Genomic DNA, 23,399 nt, shown 5'->3' with positions numbered 1-23,399 from the left:
GCTTCCCAGTGGTCCAGGATGCTAATCGGGGACTTGTTATGAATACAGATTCCTGGGCCCCATCTTGATCCTGAGCTGGTGACCCAGCCTCTGGGGCCTGTGCCTAAGATGCTGTGGGCCCAATATGTGCCCTGGACGAGGAGACACCACACATGAGGCAAATGACTTCAAGCTGTGCCTTTACTTACATTGAGCAGTATAGCCCACCAACCTACTCTCAGTGCTGACATTCAGGCAATTTGCTTTCGTGGCCCATACTCCTGGGCTAGGTGGTGGTGTACAAAGGACAGGACATTCACCAGTAGCACTGAATACTTTGGTTCCTGAGTGATTATCCTGACTTCCTGTGTGTTGGTGGCTGCCTGAAACGTGATGTGTCGTTGCCTGTTAGGGTGTGTGATAAGTTATCAGTAAGAAAGGGGGAAGGGTGTTCCAAAGAGCTGTGCAGAGAAAGAGGCAAATCAGATGCAAATCCATCTGGATAAAAATAAACCAGAAGTACTTAAGAATGCACAAATTGAAATTTCCCTGATGGAGACAAGATGTTGCCACTGCAATCTCTAGTCTGCTTTGATTTTGCCAACCTGCACCAAGTATAAAGTTTTAAAGTTTCTTTTATATCATCAAATAAGTTAGCAATTCCTGCATAAGAAGATAACTGTTTATTTAGTTTTACCTTTCGATAAATGCCTTATTTCCTAATGACTTTGCTCAGTAACCAAGGTCAAAAATTGTTTCCCCGGGGATCCCTGGGTGGCGCAGCAGTTTAGCGCCTGCCTTTGGCCCAGGGCGCGATCCTGGAGACCCGGGATCGAATCCCACATCGGGCTCCCGGTACATGGAGCCTGCTTCTCCCTCTGCCTGTGTCTCTGCCTCTCTCTCTCTCTCTGTGTGTGACTATCATAAATAAATAAAAATTTTAAAAAAATACTTTAAAAAAAATTGTTTCCCCAAAATTATTGAGCCTTCTCCTTTGGTGGCATATAGTAGCTTTGTTAGCCTCCATAGAACTCAGTTTGAATTTTCAGGTACAAGAATTTTTGTACAGAGAAATCCAAGTCCTCCTTACAGATGATATCCAGCGCATTACATAGTCAAATAATCAACCCATCGATCATGTCCCTCACACCTAACCAATTTGTAAAAACTCAGGGTTATTTGCCCTGCAAGGACTGATTGCCCTCCACTGTCTGATTGTTCCTTTAGGTCATAAGTCAACCCTGCAGAGATTTCAGCTTAGGTTTTGGATGTATTCTCTTCTGTGGACCAAAGATGATGGTGTTTCCCAATAAGATAAAAAAAATTCCATTACTGCTCAGTTAAGTCATTCTACTTTCATAGGATTCAAAGCCTTTTCTCCAAGGCCCATTACTGATCTTGCCTGGAAATCCCTCACGACAATAAGCCTGTTATATGGAAACAAATTTTTGGTGAACTGTCTAAATCATCAATATTTTCTCTTCAAAATGGAAGGCATCTGTGCTAAGGCGCCACTGATTTAAAGGTATTTTAAAAGAGTCATCGAGTATCTCTATCTGATGGGCTACACCTTGTAAGAAGGACACTTTCTCTAACAAAGGGTCATCACTGCCTTCTTCCTTGAGCATTTTTTTATGGGAAAGGTGGTTGGTTTCACTCCTTGAGTGATTCCTATGTTGACCTAACTCTGGGTCCGCAGGTCAATTTCAGGCAGTAGCCAGTGGGGAGGAAGGCAGATTTCTTGAAAGGCAATAACATTAGATATTGATTTTTAAAGCCCTCCCCCCTTCTTTCAAGTGATTTGAATATTGGTGAGAAGAATGGATCTCTAGGATGGGAACCTAAATTGTGACAAATCTTGTGAAAGCCATTCTCTTAACAGATTTCTCAACATGAACAAAGTGCTAGGTATAGACAAATTAATAGTTCTTGGAATTTTCTTGCTTGCCTAAGGGCAGAGTGAAAGGTAATCCTCCATTGTGACAAATATACCTGCAGGTTGGAGGCTTTGCTTTTTCATCCTCCAATGTAGCTTTCAATTTTATGTGCCTCTGACCTTGAATGCAAGTCTTTTTTATTGTAAGCTGCCCTATTACTACTTCAATAGCATGGTATGAGATATAATAAAACCAATAAAAAATTGTTTATTGTCCTGGCAGGTCCATCCCATGGTTATTTCATCAGTTGTTGACCGAAGTGATTTTCCAGCCCATGAACTGCCACTGAGGTATCAACTGAAGAAGAGGCTCAGTACAGAGCTTAAAGCCAGAGGGGGTACGAACAAGAACAATCAAAGGTTGCAGGATGGGGCATGGGGTGTGGGATGAGAGAATGACTGGAGAGGCAGGTGTAGGGGTTCATGTGGAGTTCCACAGAGTGCCAGGGAGGCAGGGAACGAGCTGTACACAAAGGCATTCTGGGAAGAGGGAATGGCATAGATAAAGAACAGTTTTGGAACAGGGACCCCTATATAGACCTCTATATAGACTCAAAGATAGGGTGCAGGTTTGGGGAAAGCAGGAGGTGAGGTGGGAGAAATAGGCAGAGGCCAGATGATGGAAGTCCTTGTTTCCAGACTGAGAAACTTGGGCTTTATCCACTGGATAAATAGGCAGCTATGGTGGGTGGGAACAGCATGGACAGCTTTGTATTGTTAAGTAGGGTCCCATACTCCTGCCCTCCATGGAGCATACATCCCAAGTGCATATGGCTCCAAGTTTCTGTGCTCCCTTGACCCTTTTAGTGTGAACCTCTGCTATGTGCATCTCATGTTTGCGTTGGTTACCTATTACTGCTTTAAAAAAATAACAGCTTTTAGCACGTTAAAACACCACACATTTTTCACAGTTTCTGTGGAATCTAAGCATGGCCTAGCTGGGTCCTCTGACTCAGGTCTCTCACAAGGCTGAAGTCAAGATGCTGGTTAGGCCATGATCATCTCAAGCTTCCGCTTGGGTGCAATGTGCTTTCAAGTTCATTTAGTGGTTGTGGTAGGACTCGATGCCTCACAGCCTGTTGGCTGAGGGCCTCTGTTCCTTACTGGCTGGTGGCCAGATGATGCCCTCACTATCTTGCTGCATGGACTTCTCTAACTGACAGTTTGCTCTGATAAAGCCAGTAAAGAGTGTCTGCTAGCAGATGGAAGTCTGTTCTTTACAACCAGTCATGGAAGTGACATCCATTGCTTGTTCTATATTCTATTGATGAGAAGAGTCATTAGGTCCAGCCTACAATGAAGGAGGGATTACCTCCATTACCATGCCAATAGGAAGAATCTGAACTTGTCAGCAGGATGATTCATCCTTTGGAGGGCTAGCCTTCCATGGAGCTTGGTAGTTGGACAAGGAGCAATACTGTTTCTCAATCTGAAAGTACTGAGTGCCTGGAGGCACTTCCTGATATTCCAGACCCTCAGAAAGACTCAAGGAAGCAGGGGAAGGAATTTTGTTCCTTGCGTCAGCTCCATCCTCCTCCCCAGAAGGCCTGCACAAGAGGAGAAGTTATATATGTTAGAAAGTGCCAGCTTGGATTTCTTTTTTTTTATTATTTTTTTTAAGTTTTATTTATTTATGATAGTCACAGAGAGAGAGAGAGGCAGAGACATAGGCAGAGGGAGAAGCAGGCTCCATGCACCGGGAGCCCGATGTGGGATTCGATCCCGGGTCTCCAGGATCGCGCCCTGGGCCAAAGGCAGGCGCCAAACCGCTGCGCCACCCAGGGATCCCTTGGATTTCTTTAGACTGCCTGTTTACACTTCACCAACTCAGCTTTCTGGTTTGTAAATCATGGCTGTCTGCCTTTCCCTCTGGGATGTCTTTCAGGGCTGGAAAGCAACCCATTTCTTGACTTGGCTGTTTGGTGGGCTCATCTCATCCCCTGTATAGCACTAAGGGGACAGATTCTGCTCTGGGTTTCTCTTGTAATTGAGGAGATTCCATTCTAGTAGTGGTAGATTTTGTTTTTCAAACTTTCCTTTGCATTGGCAGTTTCTTAAATGTGGTTTACTTCCATCCCCCAACCAAATTGCTAAATTGGCAAATTTGTAATTAGCTGGCTCGGATAAGATGACCAGAATCCAAATCTGCTCTTAGACTAAAAATTTTTCCAGTGACATTCATTTAGTTACTACACATCTATTGATTGTCTCCTATGGGTCAATGGAATAATAATGCACAGTATCAGCCCTGTGGAGCATACAGACTTTAGCATATATTGAGGTTGGCTTGTCTCATTTTATATAATCTTTCCCTTCCTATGAAAATGTCATCCAAGAAATGGTTTCAAATATTTACAAGTAACAACAACAAGTTGTTCCTCAAACTGTTGGAAACTTTATGTGATCTTCTCTTCACTTGATTTTGGTGAAGTAAGGAATGATTGACTTGGGTCCATATCAAGGGCAAAGAAAGGAGGAGCACCTGGCTGGCTTAGTCGGAAGAGCGTGCAGCTCTTGATCTTGGGGTCATGAGTTTGAACCCCACATGGGGTGTAGAGATCACTTAAAAAAATAAAAAATAATTTTTTTAAAAAAGAGCAAGGAGAAGAGAACATAGGAAGTGAGTTTGGAGGAAGTATGAGACTTCCTCCAATACTGCAAGTCCCAGACTGGGCTCCCTCACTGGTTCATCATCTTCTATCTCTGCTTTCTGTTTTGGTCAAAACCACCACCAACTGAATGAACCTAGGAAACATATTTCCTTTGAAGGCATTTGAATCTGAAAAGAAAGGTTGATATACCCTTAGTACTATTTTCATAGCTCTGCTGTATAATGGCTTTATAAACATAAAGAGAAGTTCATTAGTTACCCTAAACTTGTTTTTCAACTGTAAAATGGATGTAACAAGAATACTATAATTCATTCATTTACTCAATGTTTTATTGAGCAGACGTTCTAAAACTGTTCTAGACTATGGGGATTCAGAAGTGAACAAAACAAAGCCCGGGCCTCATGCAGCCACATTCTAGTTGGAGGAAGTTAGTAAATAAACATGTAACAGGCTGTGAGTGGGGCTGGAATGGTGCAGGTGTAAGCAGGGACTGGAAGATAGGATGGAGGTGGCTACTATATATATCTGGTGGCCAAGGAAGGTCCTGCTGAGATGGTGACATTTGAACAGAGACCAGAGACAGTCGAAAGGACAAGTGAAAGGACTCTCAGGGGACAGAGGAGCAACATGGGGACTAAACAGAAGGGTAGCTGATCATTATCAGACTGCTTGGAGCAAGGGTTTGGCTTTTCCTCTGAGTAAAACAGGAAGCTACTGGAGAGTTCTGTGCAGATGAGTTTCATCACCTGTCTGCTATTTTAAAACTCATTCTGGAGTTTGGGGTAGATTCAATTAGATAATCCAAGAAAATTAGCACAAAACACATAAATGTTGGTTCCAGGGTCAAAGTGTCAAGTCTTTGGGAACATATTCACCAAGTTTGGTGTCTTCCAGATGTATGGCCCTGGATCTTAAGAAAGTGGATTGTTTTCTAAAGGGTGTTCACTCCATACCGATGGGGGTTACTCCCTTATAGGGGTAGGAAGGGGCATTTATGGCAGAGAAGACTCGAGTGCTCAGAGGTCGGAAGCTGAAAGTGACAACCGTTTAAGGATGCCTTGGGAGTCACTTGGAACATGTCCACAAAAAACCGAGGTGGTCTTGTGTGCATTTCTGCTAATGGCTTTGTAGAGGTTGGATTTAGTAAGTACCACCCCATCTGCTAAGCCCCACAGATATTCAGAAGAGCCAAAGCTGACTCTGATGTCATGGAAGCATGAGAAATCCAGCCTGAGACCGGGTCAGGGGCAGGAGGGGCAGTGGCAAAGGAGGCCGTGAACCACTCTGCTTAATTTAGTGTCAATACTGAATGGGAGGGTAAAGATGAGTTTATGCTGAGAAACAGCAGATTAGAACTTGCTCAAGAGGTTTGCTAGAATAAGTGCTTTTTAATGGCTCAGGCGGTAACTGGAAATTGAAAATGAAGACGCAGGAAGAAGTGAGCTCAGAAGGGCAACCTGGCTGCTCCCCCCTGGCCTGGAGGCAGCCACAGGGAGCTGGGGAGGAGAGGGACCCAGCCTGCGGGGGTCAGTTTTCAAAGCAGAGGATGGGGTGAGTCTGGGCAGCTCACTCCTGTCATAAGTGAACATCTGAAATGTTCATTAAAGGGAGCCCTAGGAAACAGTGGGTCCCAGGATCCACTATGTGCCTTGAAGGAGTTTCTCTGAAATGTGGGAAGTCAGGCAATAGGGTTCTTTTTCTCTGTGCATAGAATAAAAAGGATCATAAAATATCAGAGCATGGAGCTGTGCCCAGGCCATTTCTGTCTCCAACAAGAGCATTTACTACAGAGGTGGTTGGACGCACTTTGGTGGGTTAGTGAACACAGTGTCTTCAAGGGGAAGAGAGTGAGCAGGGCTCTCCCCACTGCCCTGCTATTCTTTTGCCCCTTCCTGGCCCTCCAAATTTCCCCTCACACCACTCCTTGCTCCTTCTGTTTCCCCTCACTTACTCTTCTCTTTTGCTTGCTTTCTCCCCTGCCATTTTTTTTAGTTTTTTTTTTTCTTAAAGATTTTAATGTATTTATTCATGAGGGAGACAGAGACATAGACAGAGGGAGAAGTAGGTTCCTTGCACAAAGCCTGATACAGGACTCGATCCCAGGACCCAGGGATCATGACCTGAGCCAAAGGCAGACGCTTAACCACTGAGCCACCCAGGTGCCCTCTCCTCTGCCATTTTTATGCTAGATTTCACTTATTGGATCACCTCTGTTAAGTGTCTCCAGCAGCGAGTGCTGTGCGTGTTCCCACCATCCATCCACGCGTCGGCCGCAGTGTGAACTATCACAGGAGCCCAGAGATGTGTAGAAGGCTCTGCGTCGGCCCTGGGGCAGGAGGGCGGCCTCCTGAAGGGGTCTGAGTGTGGAGCAAGAGGCTGATCAGCATTCAGCAAGCAGGAATTTGCCTTCAAAGCTTCGGGAAGGTTTAGCACAGGCTATTTATAATCCATCAGGGGATTAAAGAGAAAATAGGCAGGTCCTGGGATATTGCTATAGATCACCTAGACAAGATGAAAAGATAGAGCAGCTCAGGAAATGTGTTTACAGATAAGAGGCAAGTTGAAAAAGCCGGGCCACGATCATGGAGACTTTGACTGATTGCCCCTACTAAATAATGTATAAATGAAGGTTATTCAACAACCGCCAATATTGACTAGCAATACAACAGTGGACAGATGGAGGCAGGAGCCGGAGCAATAAATCTCTGCAGCTCGCCTCAGCACAGGGCACCCACGGCCCTGACCTCTCCCTCGTGTCCTCCAACTGGACTACTCTTGGCTAGCTTTGGGGGAGTAGATTCTTCATTCGTTCACTCATTTTTTGGCCACCTATTTGAGTACCTACTCTGCGTCCAATTGGATGTATTTAGGAGGAAAGATGCAGCCTCAGCCCCAAAGGGCCTCATGGGAGGGAGACAGGAGACAGACCCAGCCAGTAAAAATCAGATCATGAAGTTGGCAGAGATGAAGAGAAAATGTACTGAAGCCCTCAGAGGCACACCTCAGCCTGGGAAGTATCTCAGAATTAGGACCTGGTGTTTTTACTCTGGGATGAAAGAGTCTCGAGCTACTCCTGCATGGTGGGGACATCCCCCTTCCCCCTTTTATCATCGGGATTAAACATAAGTATCAAGAGACAGCATATATTCAGAGTTCACTGAGAACCTAGAAGTGAGCCTGGAATGAATCCAATCCTCACTGTTTTTTCTCCTGACCCATAACATAAGCATTTAAAAAAAATATTCCTTGCAATAAAAAAAGACCCAAGCAGGCCAGACGCTCGACAGTTTCTTACTGGTTAGAGAGAATGAAAATATGGGAAAATTTGGGAGTAGATTTTTCTAAAGTTGAAAAGACGTTTGTGGTGATGGTACATGTCACTTCTAGGAGTTAATGCTTTTAAGGTCAATAAATAGGAGGATAGCAGGTAATATTCAGAAGATGGCAAGGACAACTGTACCCATAGTCACACATACCCTCCCCTTTTGAAGTCCGTAAGCTCTCAGCCACTAACCTTCAATGTTGTAGGAAATTCTTAGGACCCTCTAAGAATGAATTCACAAAGAACAGCTGGTCTATTTTAGTTTCATTAAAAATGTCAGACTTCTAAGGCACTGGGTGGCTCAGCTGGTTAAAGCAGATGACTCTTGATTTTGGTTCAGGTCACGATCTCAGGGTCATGAGATCCAAGCCCTGAGTCAGGCTGCACTCTGGGCTTGGAGCCTCCTTAAGATTCTCTCCCTCTCCTCTGCACTGCCCCTTACCTCCACTCTCAAAAAAAATAAAAAATTTAAAAAAAAAAAAAAAAAAAAAAAGAACTTCCATTTGTCAAAGAAGTTCCCCAATCTTCATACATCCATGTAAGGAACTGGAGAGATGACCCAATTATTAATTAGTATCAAGGAGGAAATACAAGAGCTGTTGTTCATTGGGCTGGGAGATCAGTCGTAAGTACTCACTCACTGAAAATGATTAATGGTGATTGGCTGAAATAGTAAGAAGTCCAAACAGAAAAAAAAAAAAAAAAGAAGAAAAGAAAAGAAAAGAAAAAAAAAAACAAAAACAAAGAAAAAAGAAAAAATATACCACCACCTTCACCCACCCCAGCAAAATTAAATCAGAATCTTGAGTGGTGGGGTGCCTGGTACCAGCAGTTTTTCAAGCTTCCAGAGATTCTAATATGCAACCAGGACAAAGCACTGCAGCTCGTGGGGGCTGCTAACCTCGGATGTGGAGAGTACCCTGTAACTGGGATTCAACGTGATTAATTAAGGTGATAGTTGTAAATGTGGCTCAGACAAAATGGGATTGGATTACTCTGAAATCGCTAGAGCAAGGTCCACACATGACACGAGCCATCCTTTGGCTGGCAGTGTTGGGACTAAGGGCACCAGGTTGCTGTGGCCGAGAGTCCAGATGGATTGCTCACGAGCCTGGGATGTGACCTCACCTCGGTGGCGCACTAAGCCTTTGTTTCTGTTTTGAAAATCCAAAGTTGTTCTCTCAGAAAGACCCATGAAATGAGTAGAAAGAACATTGGGAGAGGAAACCCAAATATTCATCCAGGGGATGCCAAGTATCATTTCTCCGGCATGAGTAAACCTAATACGGTCAACCTTCAACATGTGACAGGACTAGCTCCGGGGAAGGTCATGAATCAGGAGCACAGCTCGAGCAAAGGCTTTGATGCCCAAAGCTTTGGTTACACAAGACGCATCTCTGGGAGATGCAAGTACAGTGACCATGATGGCTAAGCTTACATGTCAGCCGGACCGGGCTGAGGGAACCCGGAGAACTGGAGGGTTTTTCCAGAAGAAATTAGCTTACTCCAGTCTGCTGATCAAAGGTGATCCTCCCTTAGACCAATGCGGGTAGGCATCATCCAACCCCTGGAGGTCCCAAATAGAGCAAAACATCAGCACAAGGCCAAGGTTCTCTTGTCTTGGGCTGTGATTCTCAACTTCTCCTGCCTTCAGATATCAGAGTTCCCAGGTCTCAGACCTTGGACTCCAGCTGAATTATGCCACTGCTTTCCCGGTTCTCCAGCTTGCAGACTGCATGTGGTGGCATAGCTCAGTCTCCATAATCACATTGCCCAAAGCTCATATCAATCTCCTCTTAGATGTCTATTTACAACCCATTGGTTCTTTCTCTCTGGAGAACCCCAACTAAGTTAGCCGCCGTCCTGAATTTCCCAGAGTGGTTTAGATTTCCATTCCATCATCACTGTATTACCTCAATGCCCAGTGCTTTGAAATCCCAGGAACTGATGTCAACATCTACCCATGTGTGTTAATCTGAACTCAAGGCTACTATCCTTTCTGAGTTGCTTCTCATATGCAGAACTAAACTATAGCCACTGAAGACTAACTACCCAAAGAGCTGAGGGCAGGGACGCTCAGGGATGAAGGTCTGTCACTGTGGGGGTCCCACTGGATGTGCAATGTGGAGTCCAGCTTCCTCTGGCACATAAACCACAGCTGTTCCTGCCTTCTGAGAGCCCAACTCTGTGTCCTTTTTTCTCTTCTCTGAGCTTCCTTTTGGGGTCCTACACTTATATCTGATGGCAGAGCTCTGGGTTTGGCTCCCCCATTCCTGTTAACCTGGGGCACTGATGCCATGCACCTGGCAGTAATCCATCCCCACCCCAGAGCCATCATTCTCCAGCTGTCCTGCCACCATCCCTGCGGGACACAGAGCACCTTGTCAGAGCACTTATTTGCATTATTCATCTGGAAGACAGGGTGCATGGTTTGCCCACCTATTCTGGTCGACAAAGGCAGCTGTTTTAAGCTAAACCAGTGGTTCTCAGCCTTGGCTGCACCCAGGCTGGGGCCTCACACCTAGAGGTGTAACCGGGGCTTCACAAAACCCCAGGGGTTAAGCTTCAGCTTTTGTCTTTGTCTTGAGGTCACAGGAGGAGTGTTTGTGCATTTCAGGTGGGGTCATTAGCTGACACAAAGGTCACGAGGGAGGGAGGGACCCCACTCCTGGAAGGCAAGAGTGGAGAGCTGCTCCCCTGCCCAGGACTGTGGCTGGTGATCGCAAGGACCTCATGCAGAAAGCCTCAGACACTCAGACCCGCGGGGGACTTGGTAAGGATCCCAGGTTCAAATGTTCTGCTCTGTTTTCACTGGAATCCATCCCGGGCAGAAGGGTGCTTTGCTGGTAGTTTGGAGTCTCTGTTATGACAAAGGATTCCATCCAACCAAGGAAAGCCAATGGCTGGGGCAAGAAATGATTGTCAACACGGAGGCAGCGGCTGTTACTTTTTGTTTTTCTAACTTTCAAAGACAGCTCCAGCCTGGATGGTTGAAATTCACCTCCATCCCATTTCATTTCACGGAGGGTTCAAGGTGGCCAAACTCCAAGTAATTTTACACCTGAAATGACCGTATTCTGATGTGACATCACACATGTGGAAAAACAGCAGGATTTTGGTTTTTGGTTTTGGGGGGGCTTTTTTTTTCCTAATCAAGATGCAAAGTTGACCCTGTCAGCCCGGGTCACGGCTCCCCCGCGGGTTGGCACCTCTTCGCCTGGCTCTGGCCGGTCGGTTTTGTTCTGTACAGAACATCCTGGCTGGTGAAAGTCTGAGCTGAAAATACACAGTATCTGTGAAGGCGGTCCTGTTAACCTGTCATGACATGCCAATTACATTGTTCTTTGTTTTAGAAATCCAGTTGAAAGAAACAGGCTAAGATCCCCATTAGGAGTAGCCAGTGTGGGTTTTTAGAAGCATGGGTGGGGAATCTGCCTACGGCAAGAAATACCAGTGCTGGCATGCCCAGAAAATTCCACCTGGAAGAAGGAATAACTGGCACTTGGCAAAGTTGTCCTCTTGTCTTAACTGGCTTGTCTTGATTTAAAACTGTATTTTGCTTGTGTATTTTTTCAGGGAGACGTTGCGGGGGGAGCCTTGCAAAGCCAGTTCCCACTGAGACGTCTTGCCTGCAGCCTGATTTCCTCCCGGGCTGAGGCCAACACTTACGGGGCGTCTAGAGGCGTGGCTGCTGGGAGAAGACTTCCCCCGTCTGGAGCTGAGGGGGCTTCAGGATGGGGCCACCTGCTGGCCTTGCCTCCCCCCATCTCCTGAAGCTTAGCCGCAGCCCAGCCAGTGCTCTTTTGCCTTTTGGTCTGATCTAGCCTGTGACAAGAATGAGAAAGTGCGAAGCGCTTTTTCCCCCACTGTGCAGGGTGATGGGGATTTGGGGAGATCAGGAAAAAAAAAAAAACACTCTTCTTCCTTTTGTTGTGCAGATAGGATTAAAAAAGAATAAAAGGAGGATCTGTGACATAAATTTCTAGTTTTCCAACTCTGAGAGTGCAGGGGCTGGGGAGTGGGGGGAGAAAGGGAAAGAGAAAGGGAGCGTGCCCGGGAGCTTGAGCTGCTCCAGGACACGCTCAGCTGGGCCACGGCCACCAGCGGGCAAGCCTGCTGGGCTGTTGTAGCCCGGCCCCTGGTGCGGTGCCTGGTGCACACGCAGCAGTGGGGGTCAGTAAAGATGTGTGGAATTAATCATTGATTTCAATATTACATTCCCTTTTCATCCGCTGTTGTCCAGTTCATAAGGGTCCTAAGAAGCTTCGGGGCACGGGATGAATAGAAGTAAGGCAAAACAAACAAAAATGCCCTTGCTCCCCAAGAGTCGTTTAGCACCTTAGTCACCCCAGGTGCTCATTAGAGTTTTCTCTTTTCTCGAAGGTGAGCCTTTGGCTGAGAGCATGTAAGTGGGCTATGAGCCTGGCCAAATGCCTTCTCTTCTGTACTTGAAACCCTATTCTCCCCAGCTGAAGAGTGGAGGACTACAGGGAAAATGTGACTCATAGCAAGTGTTGTTATTAAATCACCTTGAAGTGTCTCTTGTAAAAGATAACTCCCTGCATTGTAGCGATGTCTTTGACAAGAGAGGATTAGGGTGAAATTGCAATTACCTTGACATAAAGGAATGAATTAACTTTCCAACTTGCATTTTTGCAAGGCACAGATTCAAGCCTCCTGGAATATAAACATAGAAGGCACTCACAAGAGCTCGGGCACTTGAAAATTCAAAAGATGGGCCAGCAGCCCTGAGATGCTAGGCAACTTCAGAGGTGCCCCTCACCACGGAGGGGTTGCCTGCCTGGACGGAAACTGCCCGCGTCGTCGGGGCACCTGCTCCTGGGTCACCAGGGCTCAGAGGACAGTCGGCACGGATGCTTCCCGGGGCTGATGGACGCGGGCCACGGCTGCAGGAAGTAGAGAGAGGCTCCTCTGAGATTTGACTGCTCGAGCTGCCCATTCATTAGATTCAGCCAATATATATATATATAAGATTTTATTTATTTATTTATTCATAAGAAACACAGAAAGAAGGCAGAGACACAGGCAGAGGGAGAAGCAGGCTCCTGCCGGGAGCCGGATGTGGGACTCAATCCCAGGACCGTGGGGATCATGACCGGAGCCAAAGGCAGACGCTCAACTGCTGAGCCTCCCAGGTGTCCCTAGATTCAGGCAATATTGATGGGGCACCTCTGAGGCTTTGGGCTGTGAGTGAGGCAGTCTTGGCTGCCAGGGACCTGGGCAAGTCAGACATGAAACCAAGTGGCCTGTGAACCTCAGTCCACGATTCGAGTGTAAAAATACACCTTTCTATTTTATTTTCTTGAACTCAGTGCTAAGCTCTCATCCTGCCAGAAGAGCAGGAAATTCCAGCTCCTAGGTTTGCACTGGAAGCCCAGGGGTTTGAGGAGGATTCTGAGAACACAGGGCCTCTGGTCCCAGGTCCATGGGAGCTGCTGCAAGCATCCCTACATTCTCTCGGGCCTTAGACGGACGAGGAGGCTCAGGACGGCAGGCAGCTCAGAAGTATTCCTCTGTTTTCCTGCCACCTGTAGGCACAGGAGTCCTTGCCAGAGCAGGGATGGCCGTGGCTGGGTGCTGGCTCCCAGGTACACCACTCAGCCATCACTCTGAGGTCTGTTCACAGCTCCCGGGGAACAGCCACACTGCAGGCTCCAATCTTAGATGCAGACAGACCACTCCTCCCCATGCGGGGTAATGCCTAAGGATAGAGCCCATGTCACCCTTGGGTGGTGGGGGAGTGGGCATCATTGTCTACTCCATGATGTATCTCATACTCTCCCCTTTTTGCCCTATTCTTCACAGAAGCTATGCTAATACATGGCTTAAAATGGTTCAAAAGGCCAAATTTTTAGAAAATGTGCTCGAGGGAACCATCCTACCACACTTGGCTACATTTAGGTCTGGTTTCGCTAGGCTCAGCAACTGCCAACAGTCATCCATTCGGCCATTCTCAAAGATAATTGTTCGTCTCACTCTTCCCATCATGGGGGGTATGGCTCTCTCCCTCTCCTGCATGGAGTTTAGGGTCTTACAGGAAGAGCAGTGCCTTCATTCAGCTTCTGGAAAAATCCCTCCAACAAAGGAGTATAAGCCTGGAACCCTGTAGAAATGAAGACATGGAAAAACAGAGGCAGAGGACCACCACCCATAAGTGAATAGTTCAGGAGGCTACACCACCAGGCCCCAGATTAGAAAATGCAAGATTATGAGAGAGGAATTATTATGGCCAAGGGGACACACAACAGGCTAGTCTGAGGGAAGGAGAGGGCCTCCTTGAGAAGTCATGATAGGGTTGAGATGTCAAGGATAAAAAAGGAATTAGCCCCGGGGAAGAGTGATTCAGATGTTTTAAGGTCTGGTACAGAATGAGCACGAGTGAGCAGGCCTCGTCTGAGACTGGAGCAAAAGTCCAAAGGGCAGGAGGACAGAATGGAGATGGTAATGGTGACCCAATGGCTGATGAGTGTGCCCTTTCCTCACTGAAGGGCTTCCCTTATGTGGTTGCTTTCTAAAGAGGGTTGTCTAGGTGGGGGGCAGGACAGAGAAGGAATCACTGTGGAACCTGAACAGTTGAAGAGAAGTAACCGGAGCTCCTGTTACCACACATTCACGTGCAAACCCGAGAGATGATGGGGCCTGGGGCTGGTGCTCTGGAGCTAGCTGCTTAGGCTCCCCGAGTCTCCCAGGCTGTCATGAGATTCAAGTTAGCAGTACAAGGCCTGCTCGCCCTCAGCTCCTCTGCTCTTCCTCCATGCTCTAGCTTCCAGTCAGTGGGGGATCCAGACCCCAATGTCCCTTAACATAGGCCTTCACTGCATCTCTCCATCTTAGAGGTGGTAGGAGCTCCCTGCTTTTGCCAATCTCCAGGTTGATCTCAGACTCCTGTTTGTCTTCTCAGCCTCTGCTCTCCCCCCTATTTCAAACACTAAGTGGCTTCTGTTTTCCTGGATAGACAGCATCCCATACAGTGAGTGGCAGTGCTTCTCTTCCATCGGCAGCTGCTACGGGTTCAGTTGTGCTCCCCAAAAGATATGTTGAAATTCTAACCCCCCGCCCCCCAGTGAATGGGATCTTATTTGGAAATAGGATCTTTAGAGGTAGAATCAGGGTCATTAAGGTGGGCCCTAAACCAGCGACTGGTGTTCTTATAAAAAGAATATTTGGTCACAGACACGCATAGGAGAATGCCAGGTGAAGACAGACAGACACACAGGGAGCTTGCCGTGTGGTGGGAGAGGTGAGTAGAGAAGCTTGAAGTCACAGAATGCCAAGGATGGACAGCCACCGCCAGAAGCTTACAGGTCTCAGATTAAGCACGGCTCTGCTGACACTGATCTCAGCCTTCCAGCCTCCAGAATTGTGAGACCCTCAACTTCTGTTGCTTTAATCCGCCCGCCCCCAGACCCCCACTCCTTGGTACTTTGTTATGGCAGCTCTAGGAAAGGGACACCGTAGCCAGGGCCCATTCTCTGGGGAAGCCCCTTAGGCCTAGCTCTCCTTCCCCTGCTCTCCACACCCACCTTTCGCAGCCCAAACCAGCCCAGATGGAATTCCTTTCCCTGCACAGGACTTGTCTCCTGGGACAGGTGTCAGGGCTGCTCTCCAAAGGCTCAGCCGCTGTTGGGGCTTGGCCCATGGAACTCTGTTACCGTCACAGGGAGGTGGGGATTTATCGCTGTCAATGTCTGTATTGGTTTGCATGTTTTAGTTATCAAAAAAAAAAAAAAAAAAAAAAAAAAAAACCTAAAAAAACAAACCAAAAATAAGAGAAAAAGAAAGAGAAGAAAACCCAGACACCAAGTTGACTTGGCCTAAAGAGAAAAGCGAGCCAGGTGGAAAAGAACCCGAAGCGCCCAGGGACACCCGACCAGTCAGTCTCAAAGGCACTGACAGAGCCGCGCCTCTGGCCGGGGTGGAGCCGGGCCGAAGCCCTCTGCGTCGGGGCACTGGACTGTCCTGCGGCTCTACCCACCGCTCCACCCCGACCCAGCCAACCACTGGCCTCCTAGAGACGCTGACCCGGGCCTCCTTCGGTTCCAGCGGCGCGTCACGCGGAGGAGAGTCTGATTGGCTCAGCCTGAGTCAGGGCGCACGCGTCATCCAATCGGCTGCGCCCGGGGGCGGGAGCACGGGCTCCGTGAGTCAGGGCCGGGCAGGTGCTGCAGAGCCGCCGGGGAGGGGCTCGTGCGCGCCCGGGCCCCCGAGGAAAGGGGTGTTCTGGGGCCCACGCCCTCTGGGCCGGGCCGGGCCGGGCCGGGCCGGGCCGGGCGGGCTCTGACCTAGGGCTTCAGGCCAAGCCCCGGCTGCTCGCACCTCCCGGGTGGGGCGCTCGGGCCTCACAGCTGGCCCTCGCCAGACGCCATCTGGACGTGCAACACGTAAGAGTAACTGGAGAATTCGGCCTACCCTAGTTAAACCTGCAGAATCCAGCCTCCCACCCCACTAAATGATGTGTGATTCTGTTCCGCAGTCTGCGAGTAATAGCAGCTCCCATTTATTGGACACCCAAAGCGGCCCAGGCCCTCGGCTAGGTGTTGAGAACATGCTCTCTGATGGTCATAATTCCGCGAGATCAGTTTCGTTACCCAGTTTCATCTGTGTCCCGCCCCATGCACGCTCGGGTCTCAAATCACAAGGTCAAACGCCTCCTGTCGTCGCTGTTCTGCTGCTTAACTGGTTTTGAAGAGGGAAGGCAGGCACGTGGGTCAGAACTCGGAGCAGGAAGGGTGGAGACGTAGTCTCCTTCCCGTCCTTGTATCCCAGCCACCCTGTTTCACTCCCAAAAGGCGACCACTGCTGGCCTCTTACATACAAAGGAGTGCGTTTGTGCTTGTGTATCTGTGAGAAATGGTAATTTCCTTTTCACATTATTCTAAGACTTGTTCGCGCTCTGTCTCTGTAGCGGCTCCTACGGGGGGTGCAAGGTGCGAGGAAGAAAGGAGTCCAGGGCGACTCTGGTGCCACTGGCCGACAGGGGACAGTTGGTGTGAGAGGCTGGTCAGCAACAGATTTGGAGGAACCGGGACTCGACAGTTCTGTTTTAGACAGGATAGGTGTGGCGGTGTGGCTCAAGCTGGTATAAATCAAGTGGGCAGTTGGACGAATGTGCTCAATGCACAGGTCAGGGCAAGAGCTACCAATTTGAGATCAATTCCCTATAGACAGTATTTAAAGTCATGAGGCCAAGAGGGGTTAAATACTGAGACTAAGTCTACAGATGTGTCCTTCATGAGATCAGTGCTTCCAGACGTGGCGTGGCTGGCCCAGTCCTTACCAAGCTCTGGACAGGACACCTGATCTAAGGGGGCTCAGAGCCCTAAAGAAAGCCACAGATGGTTACAAAGCAGTGTGTTAGGTGTCATACCTAATGAAAGGATGAGCTGGGTATTATGGGAAAACAGGAGAGGAGATGACTAATAGCCCGAGTCAGAAGGAAGACTTCATGCTGAAGATGGAGTTTGAAAGAAACCATGGAGGTTAAGTAAAGGTTTCCCAAGTAAAGGAGGGAGACATGTACCAAGGCATGAAGGCAGGCTGTATCAGGAAAGTCCCATGAAACAGAAAATATAGATCCTATTCCCAAAGCTGCAGTCATGCTAATGGAAAGACATGAAAAACATTCCCATTAAGGTCAGTGACGAGGCAGGGACTTCCAAATTCACTACCACCTCTTAACACTGGTCTGGAGACACAGACCAGCATAACTAGAAGACAAGGAGCTAACTAGTTCCAAACTTGCCAGAAGCCTAGCAGTATTTGTGGATGGTATGATCATATACCTCAGGGAAAGAAATAAGAAAACTAATAGGAAAAAATATGAAAATGAATAGGAAAGTTCACAAAGGCAGCTATAAAAATTTACTCTGAATCAGTACTAAAAAAAAGAGCCTGAAATATGGAAACAGCAATTGATTGTAAAACGTAGAAGAAAAGATCCTATTTTCGGCAACTTGAGAATAATATAGCTAGAAATAAGCCCAAGAAATTGGATTTCAATGAAAATACTGGCAGAATTTTTCAAATTATAAATTGTATATGAAAAACATACAGCAACAAGAATATCACACTACTCTGAGACCACCCAGCGGACAGTGTGGCCTGAAAGTGGTAGACAACCATCATTCTGATACCACATACTGTTGATAGGGTACTGCTACTTATTGCATTGAGTGAATTATATTATTATCTCCTGAATTCAAAACTCTCCAATATGTCCTTCTGCGTAAAAGTGGTCTGATTTGAAAACAAATGACAATTTAAAACTGGGAAGAAAACAAAAATTCTAGTGAATGCCAGAAGTGTTGAACATTTTCTTATCGCCAATTAGAGGTAACTGGATTTGCTTCTGTATAGAAAGAGTAGTAAATCCTTTTCTCCCCATACCCACTAAATAAGTATAGAAAATAAGGAATATTCAATTAGAGTAGCACCAAATAATTAGGCTGCTTGGGATCCTGCATAGACTGGCCTGCCCTGAGCTGGCCTCATCTGCTTTGTTTTCCCCAAATCATCACCCAGAGCTCTTTTAAGATTTTATTCATTTGTTTATGAGAGAGAGAGAGAGAGAGAGAGAGAGAGACAGGCAGAGGAAGAAGCAGGCTCCATGCAGGGAGCCCGACGTGGGACTTGATCCCGGAACTCCAGGATCACGTCCTGGGCCGAACGCAGGCACCAAACCACTGAGCCACCCAGGGATCCCCTAGAGCTCTTGATAAAAGCTGATGGTCAGTAAAAGCTTGTGAAATGAAAGAGGCAGGTGAGAGCCTTGGATTTTTCCTTGGCATCCAAGAGCTGGGATTTTTGCGTTCTCAGCACGGAATTCTCTAAAGGGAGCCATCCACTGTGGAAGGGCACTCTGTTCCTTAGGCTCCTTCAAGGGTTTTTACAGGAAGAACCGTACACAGAGCCCTGCCTTGTGTTTATATTACCCCAGACCAACGAAACAGTGTGGCCAGACTCTATTCCAGCCGGTTTTTTCCCCCCAAAGTCTGAAATCTTCAAGACCTTTCTCGGGCTGTACTGGAAATCTCAGTGTCGCATTTACCGTAATTGGACTCAGCCAGCCGCGGTGACTCTGGTATGTGTGATGTCATCAGCAAAGCAACCAGTTGAATGCATTAGTGCGGCTTCTAAGGCCTTCTTCCAACAGACGGCCCACCCGGGAGGAGGGGAGCTGCTGACCTGCCTTTCGGAGACTGCATAGCTATAAACAGCGTCTAGGGGGACTGTGTGTGTGTGTGTGTGTTTAAAATATTTTATTCATTTATTCATGAGCAACATAGAGAGGTAGAGACACAGTGAGAAGCAGGCTCCATGCAGGGAGCCCGACGTGGGACTCGATCCTGGGTCTCTAGGATCAGGCCCTGGGCCAAAGGCGGCCCTAAACCTCTGAGCCACCCAGGCTGCCCATCTAGGTGGATTGTTAAAGGACGACACGTTCTGATTAAGACTGAGAAACGGCTCCCCCTTCTCTAGCACAGGTGGTGGCAGTGCCCTTCGCCTCTGGAAGGGAAACTTTCAGGGTTGGGCTCCATCCAAAGTGGGACTTAACTTTCTCCAAATCTTAACATTTCAGGAGGATGGTATGTGGAGTTCTTCCTTTTAATGGAGGAGGTTTTTGTGTTTTTGTTTTTTAGAGAGAGAGCGAGAGCAGGAGGGGCAGAGGGAGAGAGAGAATCTCAAGCAGGCTCCATGCTCAGTGCAGAGCCTGATACAGGGCTCGATCTCATGACCCTGAGATCATAACCTGAGTTGAAACCAAGAGTTGGATGCTTAGCCAACTGAGTCACCCAAGCACAACTTTTTTTTTTTTTTTTTAAATCGAGCAAATAGAGTTTCCAAAATCAAAGATCATTAAGGATTCATGCCCACCAGGGACACTAAAAATAAAGACGATTAGAGATTAAATCACCCTAAACTACAAACACCTGGCTGAGTGGAGGCACACAGGTAGGAGGATAGTGGTGACTTACCAAGTGTGGTGTGGTGGTAAATCTCCCATAGGATGACGTTCCTGCCAAGAAATGGCTGCTCAGGGAAAGACTGCATGTGGTAGGCTGAATAATCCAGAAAGAGATGTCCACTTCCTAATTCCCAGAAGCTGAGTAGCTATTAGGTTACATCGCAAAGGGGAATGAAGGTGCTAAGTAGCTGCTCTTATATGGGGGAGATTATTCTGGATTATGCTTTGGATAAAATGAAGATAGCAAGGAGAGGGTAAGCCAAAGTTAGCAATGGCAAGAGTCGGGGGTGGGGGCAGCACACAGGAGGCCAGGATGGTGGAAAGAAAGATGTGCCTGAAGAGAATCTTCGGGGAGCAACGGTCACGCGCTGCTGGCAATGGCTGGCCCACTGAAAAGGCCACTGGCCAGGGGCCAGAAGATCTGCTTTCTGGTCCTGGTTCTATCACTCCAGGCTGTAATCTTTCTAAGCATTTGCAAAATAGGGATGGTGAGACTTACCCTGCCTCCCGGGGTTGTTAGGATCCAGTGAGGAGCGGGCACCAGTTCTTTGTAAAGGGTGATCTTATACAGAACATGGCATGATTCACAGGGGGAGTTAAGCCTCTGAAGCAAGCTACTTGTTTCCCCCTTTGCCTAACACTTCGTGAATTCAGGCTGAACAGTTGAGGCAGACTTGGAACTACCATCTAACAGTCCAAATTTGGTCCAAACTCTGAGTCAGATCTTGCCAGCTGCTCTGGGCATGCTTTCCACAGCATTTGGCACCACTGGCTTCTCTGTGAAATCAGGAGGAAACAAACCCCACCGTGGAGACCTCAACTTTCTCCAGTCAGGGGCTCTCTAGCCTAGAAGAGTCTTGCTTCCCTCTCCCAAGCACTTGGTGTTGGGCCTGAAGTACCTCTTTCTCCCGTAGGAATTCAGACCAGTAAATCCCTGCTGAGCTGGAGCCTGGGACAAGGAACACTCATGGACCCCAAGTCGGCCCATCTGCCACGTGTCCTGTGGGCAAACATGAACGGCCTTCTGAAGAGAGCTGGAGGATGGTTAGAGAGCTGAAGGACAACATCCCCGACAGAGAGGGATTTCTATCAAGAAATCTCCTGACACCTCCGCTCCAGCCAACGTGACCTTCCTTTCCTGAAGTGGGCTTGTCACAAGTCAGGGCTTTTGCCCCTCTGCCCGATGAACCTCTATCTAGAATGCTCTGCCTCAAGACGTACATATGACTGCCTCCCTCATCAGTCTGGGGTCTTGGCTCCAGTGTCATTTCCTCAGAGACACCACGCCTGACCACCTGTCATACTTCCACACCTACTACACTCTCATGGGATTCATTTTCTTCAGGGTTCTTAATGCTCCTGAAAGTTCTAATTTTTTCCCCCTGTCTCACCCCTTGAATGTAAACCCCACGAAAGCAGGACCCTGCCACCTGTCCCGTTCAGTGCCACATCCCTAGGGCCTGGAGCACAGCCTGGACACTGTAGGTACTCGATACCTATTTACTGAAAACACACCTTGACTCAGGACTCCCCATGCGCCAGGCACCTGGTGAAGTGCTCCGCGGGCATTCTCCTGGACTACTTCCGACAACCCCGAGGGGTAGATTTTGTTCTCTTTGTTCTACAAGTGAGCCAGCAGAGGCCCCGAGAGGCTAGGTGACTTGTTTAAGATCCTCCCGCTGGTAAGTAGGGGATCCTGGATTAGAACCTGTGCTCGTCACAGTAGCAACGTGCAGAGTGGTGGCTCCTGGCTCCGAGCAGGAGGACCATGCCCCTGTAGGATCCGTGGCCCCATGTCCAGCATGACCTCCTGACTGCAGTCTTTTAAAGTAATGCTTCTCAAAATTTAATGTGCATTCGAATTTGAGACTTTGTTCACCTGGAGCTTCTGATTCCTATTGATCTGTGACGTGGGGAGCGGGTGTAGAGAGTGGAGCACGGGGACCCCCTGCACTTCTCACAAGCTCCTGGGTGGGGTCCCTGACCACCCTGTACGAGCCAGGGTTTAAAGAGTCCTCTGATTTGAGAATTAGGTCAGCTGTTTGTAAAACAAAGACAGGAAAGGAAGGACCTGGGAAATCCTGCAGTCAAATCAATCTCCACAGCTGAGCAAAGAGAGCAGCAAGTGGTCCCCCCTTCCCTGGAAGAAGCGGATGTTATCCTAGCACCTTCCGCAGCCCTGTCAAGAGACCAGGAGTCCTGGAAACCTGGGTCTAGCATGTGTGTCTGAACCTACGTTTGGTTTCCCGCTGTGTAGTAGTTGGCTCAGGACCACCTGGCCGAAAGTGTTCCTCCCTTCCCTCCTCCCCTCCCTCCTCCCCTCCCTGGACTGCATTCCCAGAGCCCAAGCACAGTCATCCAACTCTGAACTCCAAAGAGGCAGCTTCCCTGGGGTTCAGGAGTTTCTAAGAGTACCTATCATTTGCTGGAGTTTTATCCACTTTCTCCATTGAAAACCAGTGTAAAATGTCTGCTCTGCTTGTGCGGGTGGCTGTGCTCTTAAGAGCACTTTGAAAGGTAGAAAGCAGCATTTCCTGAATGTGGGTGGAATGGGTTTGGGATATGACAAAGACCCAGAGAGCACTGATCACAGGGCAAGAAGGTTACTCCCACCTTCTAGTTTGTTTCCACCTCCCAATTAACTTAGAAGAAAAATCTCATGTCTGTGGCAGCATTTCTCCATCGCTTCTTTGACACTTCCTAGTATTTATTTTTCCAACAGAGAGAGGTGGTAAGCAGCTGTGTCGATCTAGACTTTAGTAATATTTTGTTTTCTTGTACTTACCTTCTATCTGTGGCCGAACTTCCAGGCTTTCCAGTTAAGAAAGTGATAGAAGCCTTCCCTTAAAAAGATACACTTAAATAAAACATGTATAATGGTCTTAGAAAAATAGTAACTAATATCATAGGTTGACTGCAGAGACAGTAGAAATTGTGGAAGGAGTTCATCTTGGGAAGTAGCCTAAGGGACTGGAAAGGGGCACAGCTAGATTATTCGCCGGAGGTGACAAAGCCATCCACGTCCTGCCTGCTCTGTGGACATTCCAGAGGCTGGCTGTGGCCTGGTAACCCCTCCAGAGGGTCCTCAGGCAGGACATGGAGAGGAGTCTTGATCCCGGCCAAGAATGTGCAGAGAAGTCCCAGCCACAGGTTAGCAGAGGTCTTTAGGCCTTTATCTGTGGGACATTTGGGGGAGAAATAAACAACAAAACGACAAAAAGCCTCCATCATCCTGCATTAGCAGGCATAGAGACAAATCAATTGTACTTTGAACAATAATGAATAAAACAATTCAAGGCCCAAAGAGCTCACTGCTTATAAATAGGTATTGTCTATTTTTTTTAAAGGTTTTATTTATTTATTCGTGAGAGACACAGAGAGAGGCAGAGACACAGGCAGAGGGAGAAGCAGGCTCCCTGCAGGGAGCCCGACATGGAACTCGATCCTGGGATCTGGGATCACGAACTGAGACAAAGGCAGACGCTCAACCACTGAGCCATCCAGGTGCCTTGGTATTATCTATTTTGTGGTTCCTTAAGTCACATTGAAGTGGGCCAGAGAAAT

At 47.8% G+C, this 23,399-nt stretch overlaps 1 long non-coding RNA gene across 1 annotated transcript; it reads left to right on the top strand.

Annotated features, from left to right (window-relative positions):
* Nucleotides 1-16,034: 16,034 nt before the first annotated feature.
* On the top strand, nt 16,035-23,157 carry LOC144322273 (uncharacterized). The gene is made up of 2 exons (XR_013387869.1): nt 16,035-16,251; nt 20,750-23,157. It is a non-coding gene; the product is annotated as an uncharacterized LOC144322273 (long non-coding RNA).
* Nucleotides 23,158-23,399: the final 242 nt, after the last annotated feature.

The sequence above is a fragment of the Canis aureus genome, chromosome 10, assembly GCF_053574225.1.
Source record: "Canis aureus isolate CA01 chromosome 10, VMU_Caureus_v.1.0, whole genome shotgun sequence".
In the NCBI taxonomy this organism is placed as follows: Eukaryota; Metazoa; Chordata; class Mammalia; order Carnivora; family Canidae; genus Canis; species Canis aureus.
This window is presented reverse-complemented; position numbering and strand designations above follow the sequence as displayed.